General features: G+C 44.9%; 1 protein-coding gene across 14 annotated transcripts in view; it reads left to right on the top strand.

The window, feature by feature from the left end:
- Nucleotides 1–15,168, top strand: part of gng7 (guanine nucleotide binding protein (G protein), gamma 7) — a 210,264-nt gene that overhangs the window by 151,779 nt on the left and 43,317 nt on the right. Inside the window, exon 1 of one of the 14 annotated variants that reach the window (XR_005945086.1) lies at nucleotides 707–731. The exons of the other annotated variants lie outside the window; for them this stretch is intronic. The gene's annotated coding sequence lies outside the window, so the exon portion shown is untranslated. Of the gene's footprint in view, nucleotides 1–706; nucleotides 732–15,168 lie in introns of those variants that run through there. 14 annotated transcript variants of the gene reach the window in all.

The following is a 15,168-nucleotide window of genomic DNA, read 5'->3' as shown; positions in this document are numbered from 1 at the left end:
AAACAGTATCCCTTTAACTATATCCTCATCCCCAGGTGTTCCTTGGCCCTTGAGAGGTGCAGATGTATCCAAAGCCACTATTGTGTGACCATCCTTGTGCACAGTGAATACCCTTCACCTGGCCTCCTAATTTGCATTGTTGTTCCCTACAAGTTTCAGGATACTTTCCTGTGCACACTGTCCTCCTTTCCTTGAACCAGCAATAAAGCACAATTTCAAGCAATGTATATACCTCACAGACAATTGGGGTGTTCTGCCATATCATATCTGTGCTGTGATTGATTGTCAAAACATTGAATACACCTTAACTGCTCTTTAGGAAAAAAATACTTGCACTTGTTTTAACTTGTTGTAAAATCCCAGGGAAAAAAGAAAAACACATTCCAGCATGGTGGTTATATACTGCCTGTGTCAGAAAAGTGTTATAGGAGGAGAACCACTTTTCATTCTTTATTTTGGTGCAAAATTTATTGCTTCACTGCTAAAACCTATTTTTTGTGATTGATTGACTGTTTCTAAAAGCTTTTTCTCCCCCATCAGTTTTCGCCTCTATTGCCTTCTGAAGGAATTGACTTATGGTAGGTGAGTTTCCAGTAGCCTGTCCAAGTTGGCTTACTTTATCAGTGAGACCAGTGAATGATCGTATGTTATTACTCCATAGAAGGCATCACTGATGGCCCATGATTCTGTACCATTTTCCACACTTCAACACTTTGAGCAAGCAACGTTAGGTAATGAGTAAGCATCGTTAGGTAATGAGTAAGCACCATAGCTGATTAATTTTTCAAATCCTTTGCAGCCAAAGCGTTTCCAAGCTGAGGCTAGATAGTCCAGCACAGGCTAGGAGTAGAAACTGATATCTCCTGGTATTTGATGGCTCAGTTCATACTGGATAGTGGGCTTACAAACTGCACCATTGAGGCAGCTAACTGCATTTTTTTTAACGATAGGTTGATCTGCCGAGAAATATTTTGTACATAAGTTGTGCAAAAATAGTTTTTTGTAAATGTGCACTTTTGCAGTCAACAAAATTGCACTTAAATTTAAAAACAAAACCTGCTATGAGGTGACTAAACAATAAGAATGTAATGACATTCAACCACTGGCATGTATGAGTTTTCTTAACTAGGTGTGCCAGACATGTGGGTGGGCTCCAATTAACTCCCCCGATATGAAGTTTTTATCAATCTTTGTAAAATGTATGCCATACATACCAAATATTGTGTAGGCTTGCCAATACTGTTGCCATATAAACTATTATATAACATTTTTAATTACGTCTCCAGTAACTTTTGATTATTTGGATATGGGAACAAGTAATTCAATATCAAAATTTGCAGATGATACCAAACTGGGGTTTATAACTAATACTGAGAAATAACATGTTCTTCAAAAAGATGTAAGAAAACTTACACACTGGGCAGTTGAGTGGCAAATAAACATTAACATAGGTAAATGCGAAAGATGCATTTTGGTGAGGAAAAATAGAAATATCACCAAATCTTGGAGAATAAAATTGAATGGGTCAGTAGAGCAGGAATGGTGTGCGCTGGCCAGAGACCACAACTTTTCTGCCTGGCAACATTTTATCTTTGCCAACTTCAGCTGGGAGCTTGTGCTGCAGGCAAACAGACAAATAATTTTAATCTAAAAAGTAGCAGCCAGATGAATTTAGCTGAAGGGAGGCTTTCCTGCAGTCAAATCTGCTGGAGAAGCCAGATAGGATGCAGCAAAGTGAACTGAAGAGACTGAGGTAAGTAATATTTTGTTCTTTGGTAGGATTCCATTGGAACCAGGGGGAGCAGGAGTATTAAAATGAGACCCAGTTATTAAAATTAACCAGGACTTGCTTCCCTCTGAACTTCCATTGTGCTGCTCACTTCAGGCTGTCCATATTCTGATCCTGCTCTCATTAGTGGATTGATCAACATGAGAATTAGGAGCACGAAAAGGGAAATTTTCCCTTTCAAATTTCACAATTTCTTTGCAGGCGATGTTGCCAATCATTCTTGTTGTAGTAGATACTAGAGTAACAGTTATATCCCATGACAGTAAAGCCAATCAAAATAATTATTTGAAGTGGCTTTATTTCTTCAACATAGATGAAAACAAATGATTATGCTTTAAGCAGCCAATTTGCAGAGTTTGGAATACCATCCTTAAATTATGGGCATATCAATTGCAAATAGCCCTTCTGTGCGGGTTGTCGATCACCAAACTAGTGTTTAAAATACTCCTTCCCTTTCAAAGATAGTCTAACTTAATTATTTCTAAATTGAAACTTTTTGACCTTGGGTGCAGAAGCCATCTAAAATCAAACATTTCAGTTTCCAGTGAAACACATGATGTGGGCATGATTTAGATTTGTTACAGTTTTAAAGTGTACAATATGTATACTAAGTCCTTGTATGTGTTGCCACCTCCCAAATCCATTCCCATCATTCCCAGAGCTCCATGTTTGAATCCCTCCAATCAGATTTCCACCCCTGCCACAGTCTCGAAACAGCTCTTATCAAAGTCACAAATAACATCCTATGTGATTATGACAAAGGTAAACTTACCCTCCTCATCCTTCTTGACCTGTCTGTAGCTTTTGACACAGTTTACCACACCATCCTCCTCCAACACCTATCTACTGTTGTCCAGCTGGGTGGAACTGATTCCATTCCAATCTTATCTATCTAATTGTAGCCAGAGAATCACTTGCAATGGCTTCTCTCCCTACTCCTGCACCGTTAACTCATGACCCCTAAGGATCAAGCTTGATCCTGTCCTATTTCTCATCTACATGCTTGATCATCTGAAGGCACCACATTAATTTTCAATGTACGATACGGAGCTTTATCTTACCATCACTTCTCTCCACCACTGTGACTATTTTTAAAAATATTCTTTTGTGGGATGTTGACAATGCTTGTAAGGCCAGCATTTATTGCCTATCCTATTTGCCCTTGAAAAGATGGTAGTGAGATGCCTTCTTGAACTGCTGTAGTCCATCTGGTGCATGTACTCCCACAGTACTGTTAGGAAGGGAGCTCCAGGATTTTGACCCAGCAACAGTGAGGGGATGGCGATGTAGTTCCAAGTCAGGATGGTGTGTGACTTGGAAGGGTGCTTCACGTTCCCTTGCATCTGCTGCTTTTGTCCTTCTTTGGGTGGTAGAGGTCTCAGGTTTTGAAGGTGTTGTTTAAGAAACCTTGGTGAGTTGCTGTTGTGCATCATGTATAAAGTACATTGGTGCCACTGTGCGCCAATGGTGGAAGGAGTGAATGTTTTAAGTTGGTGAATGGAGTGCTGATCAAGCAAACTGCTTTGTCCTGCATGGTGTCAAGCTTGAGTGTTGTTGAAGCTGCACTCATTCAGGCAAGTGGGGAGTATTTTATTACACTCCTGAGAGGATTGGCCTCCAACAACCACAACCATCCTCCTTTGTGCTTGATGTGAATCCAACCAGTGGAGATTTTCCCCCCCGATTCTCATTGACTTCAACCTTGCCAGGCCTGCTTGATGCCACACTCAGTCAAGTACTGCCTTGATGTCCAGGGCAGTTGCTCTCACCTTTTCTATCGGGCTGCTTATCCGACATCTATCGCTGGATGAGCAGAAAGTTTGCCCAATTAATTATTAGTAATACTGAAGCCATTGTCTTCGTCCCTGCACCAAACTCCATTCCCTAACTACTGACTCCATCCCGCTCCCTGACAACAGTCTGAGATAAAGCCTGTCTGTTTGCAACCTTGGTGTCACATTTGATTCTGAGATGAGCTTTGACCTCATATTTGTACAGTCTCCAAGACCTTCTTTTCCATCTCCTGTAGCATCACTTGACTTTGCCTTTTTCTCAGTTTATCTGATGCTGAAGTTCTCATTTATGCCTTTGTTACTTCTAGATTTGACAATTCCAACATACTCCAGGCTGGTCTCCCACATTCTATCCTCTGAACTTGAGGTCATCCAAATCTCTGGTGCCTGCGTCTTAACTTACAGCAAGTTGCATTTCCCTATCACCCTTTGCTTGATGACCTATGTTGGCTCCTGGTTGAGCAACGTGTTGATTTTTTTTTTCTCTTTAATGGTATGTAGGTATCGCTGGCTAGGCCAGCATTTACTGCCCATCCCTAATTGCACTTGAGAAGGTGATGGTGAGCCACCACCTTGAATCACTGCAGTCCATTTGGCGTAGGTATGCCCAGAGTGCTGTTAGGAAGGGACTTCCAGGATTTTGACCTAGCAACATCTCATCTTTGTTTTCACCCTTGAATTCTCAACCTTGTTTTCAAATCTTTCCATGGCTTTGCCTCTCCCAATCCTATTTCTGTAATCTCCACCAACCCTAAAACGCTCCAGGATGTCTGTGCTTCTTTAATTCTGGCTTCATGTGCATTCCCAATCACAAGTGCTCCACCGTTGGTGGCCGTGCCTTCAGTTGTCTGGGCCCCAAGCTCCGGAATTCCCTCCCTACACCTCTCCATCGCAATACCTTGCTTTCCCGCTTTAGGACCCTTCTTCTTCTTTGACCAAACTTTTGGTAATTTGACCCCATATCTCCTCTGTGGCTCAGTGTCATACTTTATATACAAACATACAAATTAGAAGCAGGAGTAGACCACTCAGCCCTTCAAGCCTGTTCCACCATTCAATAAGATTATGGCTGATCTGATTGTAACCTCCCGCCTACCCCCGATTACCTTTCACTGTTGTTAATCAAGACTCTATTTAGCTCTGCCATAAAAATATTCAAAGACCCTGCTTCCACTGTCTTTTGAGGAAGAGTTCCAAAGATTCATGATCCTCTGAGAGAAAAAAATTCTCCTCATCTCTGTTCTAAATGAGTGGCCCCTTATTTTTAAACTGTGACCCCTAGTTCTGCATGTGCCCACAAGAGGAAACATCTTCACCACATCCACCCTTTCAAAGCCCCCCAGGATCTTAAAGGTTTCAATCAAGTCACCTCTTACTCTTCTAAACTCCAGTGGATGTAAGCCTAACATATCCAGCCTTTCATCATGAGACAACCTGCCCATTCCTGGTTATTAGTCTAATAAACCTTCTCTGAACTGATTCTTACACATTTACATCTTTCCTTAAATAAGGAGACCAATACTGTACAGTACTCCAGATGTGGTCTTACCAGTGCCCTTTAGAACTGAAGCATAACCTCCCTACTTTTGTTTTCAATTGCCCTCACAATAAATGATAACATTCTATTAGCTTTCCTAATTACCTGCTGTACCTGCATACTAGCCTTTTGCGATTCATGCACTAGGATACCCAAATCCCTCTGAATCTCCAAGCTCTGCAATCTCTCACCATTTAGATAACCTTTTTTATTCTTCTAGCCAAAATGAACAATTTCACATTTTCCCACATTATACACCCTTTGTCAGGTCTTTGCCCACTCACTTAACCTATCAATGTCACTTTGTAGCCTCCTAACATCCTCTTCACAACTTACTTTCCTACCCATCTTTGTATTGTCATCAAATTTAGCAACCATACCATCTGTCCCTTCATCCAAGTCATTTATATATATTGTAAAAAGTTGAGGCCCCAGCACTGATCCCTGTGGCACACCATTTGTTGCATTCCACCAACCAGAAAAAGGCCCATTTATTTCTACTCTGTTTCCTGTCAGCTAGCCAATCTTCTACCTATGCCAATATGTTACCCCCAGCATTCTTTTGCAACATACTTTCTAGTCTTAACAGTACTGGAGCCTGTGTAGAATTTAGAGCAACGCGGTTAATTTGGACTCCGTGCAGTGTTGGCACTCTTATCTCTGAGTCAGAGGACCGTGGATTAAACCAAGGCCCAATCTTTCCATTCAGGTGGATGTTCTAGCATTTTCTCATGCTGTATGTGAAACTTTGCTGTACATAAATTGGCTGTTGTATTTGTCTATATTACAGCAATGGCTATACTTGCAAAGCATTTCATTGGCTACATATAAACTGTTTTGTGAAGTCATGAGGTTGGGTGAGGAACAATGGAAATGTAAGTTCTTTCTTTAGTGTCTTGGATTAAGTAAGCATTATTCACCAACAGCCTAAAGCTTTACATCCCAATTCCTCGAATCTAGTTTTGACCATATTTGGAACCTCAAAATAAGCAACGTATTCTAGTTGCCTTTTCTCTTTTCTATGTTATTATTTAATGGAATTTAAAGCATATAATCCTCCAGGTTTTTAAATTTATATTCACTTTTAGAACTACCAAACTCTCTGTTACCTCTCTGAAAGCATTAACTGTAGGGAAACCCTTCCACAGAACTTGCCCAAGTAGCTATTTCTCATTCTCAATGCCTTGCCTTACTCATAAGCAACTGTTTAGCTGGGATCACGGGGAGGAGTATTTGACCTGAGCTTGATCCTGGTATAACATGAAGTTCATGCAAGCTTTCTTGGGTCACTCATCATCAGGAATGGGACATTGGCTCAATTTTCTCCCAAAACCACACATGGAGAGGTGAACTGATTAGTGCGCCTTATAACTGCCTCTGGCTGAGGTTAGCTAATATCTATTCTCATTAAAATGAAAATGTAATAAAAACATCTGGGACCCTTTGGGACTTGGGGAGAAAAAACATGTTTACTGAAATACTAAATATCACTATGCACTTATAAGTGCTGACCTGGATTTGTGTGTTTAGTACATTTTGTTAAGTCACGTGGAACTTTTGTTTTTATTGGCTTGAGTCATTCCATAACACTTTGGACACTAATACCTACCCATGCATTTAACAAGTGTGGAGATGAAAGTATTAACAGGCAGCTGCAGCTTTTTTTCTTTTCAGAAATCAAGACAGGTGTATTTTTAGGTAACTTGTTTTTTAAAACAAATCACTTTCAAAATCTGGCATATTATCCCATTTATTCGCAAAGAAATTGTAAAATACTGTAGTTAAAGGGAGTACCACCGAGGACTTGTCCTGAACTAAAAACGCCTTTCACATATTTAGTCTGAACAAAGGTTCAGGCAAGGAAGCTGCATCTCTGGCATGTGCTAAGTTAACAGATGTCAGCTGGGGTGGAGTCACTTGGGGTGGAATTCTCTCCTCCCGCCAAAAATGGGAATCTTAATTTGGCAGGAGACAAAAAATCGCTTCCCGATGGCAGGATAAACTGTTGGAATTCTGTTCTCCTGACTTTCGAGGCAGGCTGATCTTTCCAGTGAACAATGTCGAGCACCCTGTTTGCATTCATTAGCATTTTATAATTGCTCATTAAAAGGCCACTTTGCCAGAATTAACTTTGCCCTCCAAATTAAGTTCCCTACCAATGGGAAATTACAAAGTTCAGCTTTATGACTGTATATAAGTGGCATGCACTTGGCGAGCTTTGTGGTCCATAGATATTGCATTTTTCTTCATGGAGACCTCACATAACTTCACTTGAGTGCCGTTACCAAGCGCTGTGCAAAGGCTGGGCAAGGGAGGCTGGAGAGTTTGGGGAGGTGGCAGTGTAAAGGTGGTGCAAAGGCTGGACAATGAGGACAGGCTTACGGGAGGATGGTGGGGAATGTGTCCGGGGAAGGCGTTTAATATCCAGGGAACTGGGGGAGAGAGTGTCAGGGCAAGGGGGGGGGAAATGTCTGTGGAAGGGGAAGAGGGGAGGTTGTCTGGGGAAAGGGGGAGCAATGGGGGATGTCCAGGGAAGGGGGGGGGGGTTCGGTGAAGAGTGTGTGGGGGGGTGGTGTCCTTGAGGGTGGGGTCGGTGGTTGGCGAACGTGTGGAGATGAAAGTATTAACAGGCAGCTGCAGCTTTTTTTCCTTCTGACGGGGGAGGGTCCTAGGGAGAGATCTCAGGGCACTGGTGATAGGAGAGAACAGTCAGTCAGAGGGGGGAGTGGGATGCAGTAGGGTGACAGATCCAGGGTGAGAGCTTGATAGGTGAAGGTCTCAATCTGGGTGTCATTATATAATGTTGGAATTGTATAAAACACTGGCGAGGCCATAACTGGAGTATTGTGTGCAGTTCTGGTCACCACATTACAGGAAGGACGTAATAGTTCTGGAGAGAGTGCAGAGGAGGTATACAAGAATGTTGCCAGGGTTAGAAAAGTGTAGCTACGAGGAGAGATTGGATAGGTTGGGGTTATTTTCCTTGGAACAAAGAAGGCTGAGAGGTGACTTGATTGAGGTGTACAAAATTATGAGGGGAATAGATAGAGTGGACAGGACAAAATAGTTTCCCTTGATGGAGAATTCTAGAACCAGGGGATATAGATTCAAGATAAGTGGCAGAAGGTGTAGGGGGGACATGAGGAAGCACTTTTTTATGCAGAGGGTAGTGGGTGTCTGGAATTCGCTGCCCAAGTTGGTGGTAGAGGCAGAAACTCTAAACTCTTTTAAAAAGTACCTGGATCTGCACCTTAAGTGCTGTAAGCTGCAGGGCTATATGCCGAGTGCAGGAAGGTGGGATTAGAAAGGGCCCCTGAGTGTCCTTGGGCTGGCATGGACAAGATGGGCCGAATGGCCTCCTTCTGTGCTGTAACTTTTCTATGGTTTTCTATGGGGGGGGTCATGGAGGGGACAAGACCTGTGGCTCGGATATTGGGAGGGGGCAGGTTCAGGGTGGGCTTGGGGAAGATAATGGGTATCAACTCTGAAGGGAGGAAAAGCATGTGGGGGTGGATCATGCTAGGGTCTAGGGCAACTGTGGGGAGGTGCAAGGGTAACAGAGAGGAGAGGAATGGTGATATTGGGTGGGTCTGTGGTGATGAGGGGAAGTTGGTGGGTGACAGGGTAGGGTAGAAGGTGGTGAAGCAAGTTTGAAAGGTGTCGCACACCATTTTTCCAAACTGACCTTGACCACACAGTTAGTCAGTCAGTGAGATCCCTTGAAGCAAGTGGAGGGTCCTTTTGGGTGGTTGGAGTTCAAGTCCAGCACAAGTGGCCGACTAAAGAGACACACTAACAATTATGAAGCAATTGAATATCAAAGATGCTCACTTGTGTTCTCCTGTCTATGGTGAAGCCCGCATTGCAGCAGGTTTGTTCTTAACTCAAGGGCCTAATAACGTCGAGATCCCAGTAAGGTTTTATGCATTCAGTGCCATTTGCCATTGGCTGCATTCAGAGGCAGGGAGGAAGGTGGATGCCTCCAAGGGGCATGGCTGGTAGAGGGCAGCCAACTCATGACCCCAAACTTCCCGCCTCGCAGTTGAATGGTCATAACTGACAAGGGATCAGTCTTTCTATGCTGCCACGGCAATGGTCTCTATAGAGTTTAAAAAGTAGTGGAGACAAGTGGAAAAGTGTCCACTTTGCTTCTTGCACAGGCTCTCATCACCCTGGTCAAAGAGCAATGTCTCCTTACACATTCATGTATGAATGGAAGGGACACCCATCTCTGGTCCTACAGGATGTCCTTTACCTGAAAGGGGGGGGGTAGGGACGCCATGTTCAGATTGAGGCCAGATGAAGGGCTTAGCACTTGCCTGCTGGCTTTGAGATGGAGGGAAACCTGTAAAGGACATGCTCACTTAATGTATCACTTCAATTCATTCACATATCCACTGAGGCGTGGATGACACAGGCTGCAGGCAACCCTGCCTTGGTAATGGCTCTCATCCAGATGAGGAGGAGGGCCAATCGCAGGCTGGGACAAGGCCAGAAGGACCAAGGGCCTGAGCAGCAAGGGACAGCAGGCCTCAAGAAGGTCAAGGTGCTGGTGAACAGAGTACACTGCAATGGAGTGCATTGGCCTGACCATGGGTGCATTGCAGGCGGTATTCTTAAAAGCAATGTTGGAGGTGTTATTGCATGTCCCAGGAGGTGATTGCTCACATCTGCCAGCTTCTCCAGTACGAGCTGCGGCCACAAGGACTCTGGAGGAGTAGTGTGGAGCCCCTGGCCTGCACTGAGTGAATGGCTGTCCGGATGTCATTTAAATACGGCACAAAAACTTCAGCCCCATGAGGTAACAGTGGGGCAGGTGACTTCCTGCCTGCCCCGTCATGAGTTCACCAAGTTCCTGGATCGCGCATGTTCAGTCGAACCACCGCCCAACAGGAATCACCTCGACTTTCCCGCCCTCCCCACCTGACTTAGACTCCAGAACTGAAGTTTCCACCCTTGGTCTCAGTACCGCAGGGGAAGATTAATTAAGTTTCTTGCAGTTGATTGGTGTCCTGCGGCCCTGTTCTCGAACATACACATGTTCAAACTGCATGAGAACTTAGATTTGAGCTGTGATGCTGTTGGTGAAAAAAAATTTGCAGGACTCTGGGGAAGAGCAGGGCCGTTGGATTAATCGCATTGCTCGTCTAAAGAGCCAGCACAGGTGTGATGGGCAGAATGGCAGCTTTCTGGCCAGTATGATTCGATGAACAGCCTGTTGAGGCCCTCCAATGAACACTAGTCACTAGGCCAAGATACCCAGAAGGTTCCCAGCTTCAGCATCGGTGCTGCTCCAGTGCAAAAAGTAAAATACAACTAATATCTCAACTTTGTATTTTAACAGCATTTCCATTGGTGCAGTGATTTTTGCATAATACTCAGAATGAGACCATTGTATCCTGACATATTTCTCCAAGCCAAATTACAACTCAAACTGAATTGTAGGGTAACGTGTCCAGCACATTTTGTTCTAAAAAAAAATCAAACCAGTTCTACTGTTTTTTCCTTCGGTTTTGGAATTGCTCAGGGCAGCTGAAGCTGCCATAGGAACAGAAGTGTCAGCATGACTCTGTTCCTTGTGTAAGCCAGTTGTGGTAGTATTTATGCACAAGATACAATAATATGAAGGTCCAATTTTCAGCAACATGAAAGCCACTTAAAAAAATTAACTTTTTGATTTATAAGCCAGGAAACTTGTGTAAAATACCTAACTTATTCGAAGGGAGAACACATTTAGTAGTAGGTGCTACAGTACACCAAGCTTTTTTAAAATTTATTCATGGGATGTGGGCTCTGCTGGCTCGGCCAGCATTTATTGTCCATCCCTAGTTGCCTGTGAGAAGGTGGTCGTGAGCTGCCATCCACAGTGCTGTTAGGAAAGGAGCTCCAAGATTTTGACCCAGCGACAGTGAAGGAACAGCGATATATTTCCAGGTCAGGATGGTGAAAGACTTGGGGGGGAACTTGCAGGTAGTGGTGTTCCCATCTATCTGCTGCCTTTGTTCTTCTAGATGGTAGTGGTCGTGGGTTTGGATAGCGCTGTCGAAGGAGCCTTGGTGAATTCCTGCACTGCATCTTGTACATTATATACACTGCTGCTAAAGTGCATCGGTGGTGGAGGGAGTGAATGTTTGTGGATGTGGTGCCAATCATGCAGGCTACTTTTTCCTGGACGGTGTCAAGCTTACTGAGTGTTGTGGGAGCTGCACTGATCCAGGCAAGTGGGGAGTATTCCATCACACTCCTGACTTGTGCCTTGTCGATGGTGGACAGGCTTTGGGTAGTCATGAGGTGAGTTACTCATTGCATGTTTCCTAGCCTCTGACCTGCTGTTGTAGCCACAGTATTTATATGGCTGTTCCAGTTCAGTTTCTGGTCAATGGTAGCCCCGAGGATGAGGTTAATGGGGGATTCAGTGGTGGCAATGCCTTTGAACATCAAGGGGCGACGGTTGGATTCTCTCTTGTTGGCGATGGTCATTGCCTGGCACTTGTGTGGCACGAATGTTACTTGCCACTTGTCAGCCCAAGCCTGGATATTGTGCAGGTCTTGCTGCATTTGGACATGCACTGCTTCAGTATCTGAGGAGTTGCAAATGATGTTGAACATTGTGCAATCATCAGCAAACATCCCCACTTTTGACCTTATGATGGAAGGAAGGTCATTGATTAAGCAGCTGAAGATGGTTGGGCCTAGGACACCACCCTGAGGAACTCCTGCAATCATGTCCTGGAGCTGAGATGACTGACCTCCAACAAGCACAACTATTTTCATTTGTGCTAGGTTTGTCTCCAACCAGTGGAGTTTTCCCTCTGATTCCCATTGACCCTAGTTTTGCTAGGGTCCTTGATGTCACACTCAGTCAAATGCTGCCTTGATGCCAAGGGCAGTCACTCTCACCTTACCTCGGGAGTTCAGCTCTTTTGTTCATGTTTGAACCAAGGCTGTAATAAGGTCAGGACCTGAGTGGTCCTGGCAGAATTCAAACTGGGTGTCAGTGAGCAGGCTATTGCTAAGCAAGTACCGCTTGATAGCACTGTTGATAACCCCTTCCATTACTTTACTGATGATCGAGAGTAGACTGATGGAGCGGTAATTGGCCTGGTTGGATTTGTCCTGCTTTCTGCATACAAGACGTACCTGGGCAATTTTCCACATAGCTGGGTAGATGCTAGTGTTGTAGCTGTACTGGAACAGCTTGGCTATGGGCATGGCAAGTTCTGGAGCACAGATTCAGTACTATTGCCGGAAAATTGTCAGGCCCCGTAGCCTTTGCAGTATCCAGTGCCATCAGCCGTTTCTTGATTCCACTTGGAGTGAATTGAATTGGCTGAAGATCGCATCTGTGATGCTGGGGACCTCCTGAGGAGGTCAAGATGGACCATCCACTCGGCACTTCTGGCTGAAGATTGAAGCAACTGCTTCAGCCTTATCTTTTGCAATGATGTGCTGGGCTGCTCCATCATTGAAGATGGGAATATTTGTGGAGCCTCCTCCTCCAGTTAATTATTTAATTGTCCACCGCCATTCACGACTGGATTTGGCACGACTCCAGAGCTTAGTTCTGACTCATTGGTTGTGGGATCGCTTAGCTCCAGCTATCACTTGCTGCTTATGCTGTTTGGCATGAAAGTAGTCCTGTGTTATAGCTTCACCAGGTTAACACCTCATTTTTAGGTATGCTTGGTGCTGCTCCCAGCATGCCCTCCTTCTTTCCCACCAAGCCAGGATCAACCTGGTTCAGTGGTGGAGTGGGGGATATGCAGAGTCATGAGATTACAGATTGTGTTCGAGTACAATGCTGCTGCTGATGGCCCACACCATCTCACGGATGCTCAGTCTTGAGTTGCTAGATCTGTTCGGAATCTATCTCATTTAGTACGGTGGTAGTGCCACACAACATGATAGAGGGATCCACAAAGTGAAGGCGGGATTTTGCCTCCACAACGACTATGTAGTGGTCACTCCTACCGATACTGTCATGGACAGATGCATCTGCATCAGGCAGGTTGGTGTGGTTGAAGTCAAGTATGTTTTTCATTCTTGTTAGTTCCCTCACCACCTGCAGCGGACCCAGCCTAGCAACTATGTCATTTAGGAGTCGGCCAGCTGTGGTGCTACCGAGCCACTCTTGGTGATGGACGTTTGAAGCACCCCAGAGTATATTCTGTACCCCTGCCACCCTCAGTGTTTCCTCCAAGTGGTGTTTGCCTTGGTGGAGCACCGATTTATCAGCTGAGGGTGGGCAGTATGTGGTAATCAGCAGGAGGTTTCCTTGCCCATGTTTGACCTGATGCCATGAGACATCATGGGGTCTGGAGTCAATGTTGAGGACTCCCAGGGCAATCCCTCCCAACTGTATACCACTGTGCCACCACCTCTGCTGGGCCTGTCCTGCCGGTGGGACAGGACATACCCAGGGATGGTGATGGTGGCATCTGTGACGTTATCTGTAAGGTATGATTCTGTGAGGATGACTATGTCAGGCTGTTGCTTGACTAGCCTGTGAGACAGTTCTCCCAATTTTGACACATGTTAATAAGGAGGACTTTGCAGAGTTGACAGGGCTGACATTGCTGTTGTAGTTTCTGGTGCCTAGGTCAATGCCGGGTGGTCCATCCGGTTTCATTCTATAGCAGTTTGATGCAACTGAGTGACTTGCTAGGCCATTTCAAGAGGGCATTTAAGAGTCAACCACATTGCTGTGGGTCTGGAGTCACATGTAGGCCAAACCAGGTAAGGACAACAGATCATTGGTAACCAGGTGGGCTTTTACAGCAATAGACAATGGTTTCATGGTCATCATTAGACTTTGAATTACAGATTTTATTTAATTCAGATTCCACCATCTGCCATGGTGGGATTCAAACCTGGCTTCCCAGAGCATTACCCTGGATTACTAACCATCTGCTGTGGCAGGATTCAAACCTGGCTTCCCAGAGCATTACCCTGGATTACTAGCCATCTGCCAAGGCGGGATTCGAACCTGGCTTCCCAGACCATTACCCTGGATTATTACACCATCGCCCCCCTCATACATTTAATTTCTTTATGTATGAAGCCTCATGAAGAGATGTCTCATACAATCTGAAGTCTTCCATTTATTTCCCAGCCCCTTTGGCCTCCTCAGTGTACACACTGACTGTTGTCAAGTGAGCTGGTAACCATCTGTGCCTCTACAATGCTGCTGTAAATTTGCTCCTAGGAGGACACAACAACCCAAGGATAATCAAACCTCCTTCACAGAATAGTTATGGTATAGAAGGGGGCCATTCAGCCCATCATGTCTGCACAGGCTCTCTGAGCATTTTAACTTAGTGCCAATCTCCTACCTTTTCCCCAAAATCCTGCACGTTGCTATGTTTAAATAATGAAGCAATGCCCTCTCTTCCACAATAGTGCCCCTAGATTATGGACAGATTTTTCCGTATCTGCTTGAATCGGACATCATGGGCGTTTGCAGACAATATGGTGGAAGGCGAAAAATCAGTTTCATGACGTCGTTTAACCAGTTTGCAATCGTCCGCTCTGCCCATCAGTGGCTGGCCGTGTTTCCTGCCGCCGCAAGTCGGAAGCCTCATTGTAATACATCTGCATATCATTATAAGCCCAGCTCACCAGAATCATCCCCCCATGCCGGATCACGTTGGCATGTTTCACAACTGAACATGAGTGACGTGTACCTGGAGAGCTGCATGTCATCAGGGACTTTGAGGCTTGTTTGCCTACCTTGCTTCGGGCAGCACTCACGGCCATCAGCGCCAGGCTTCACAGGCACACCACATCACTTTTAGGGGGGCTCACGGGCAAGTCTTTACTTACGAGGCCACCCATAAGGCTTTTCAACGGCTGCAGGGCTATGGCTTGTTTTGGGGAAGGGGGAGAAGTGGCCTCAGGCAACGGAAGAGGCTGCAAGGTGGTGGCATAGTGGTATGATCACTGGATTGGTAATCCAGAGACCCAGGTTAATGCTCTGGGGACCCGGGTTCAAATCCAACCATGGCAGATAGAATTTGAATTCAATAAATATCTGGAATTAAAAGTCTAAT

The sequence above is a fragment of the Carcharodon carcharias genome, chromosome 14 (genome assembly GCF_017639515.1).
Source record: "Carcharodon carcharias isolate sCarCar2 chromosome 14, sCarCar2.pri, whole genome shotgun sequence".
Lineage (NCBI taxonomy): Eukaryota > Metazoa > Chordata > Chondrichthyes > Lamniformes > Lamnidae > Carcharodon > Carcharodon carcharias.
Note: the sequence above shows the minus strand (reverse complement) of the source record. Positions and strands in the feature narration are given on the sequence as shown.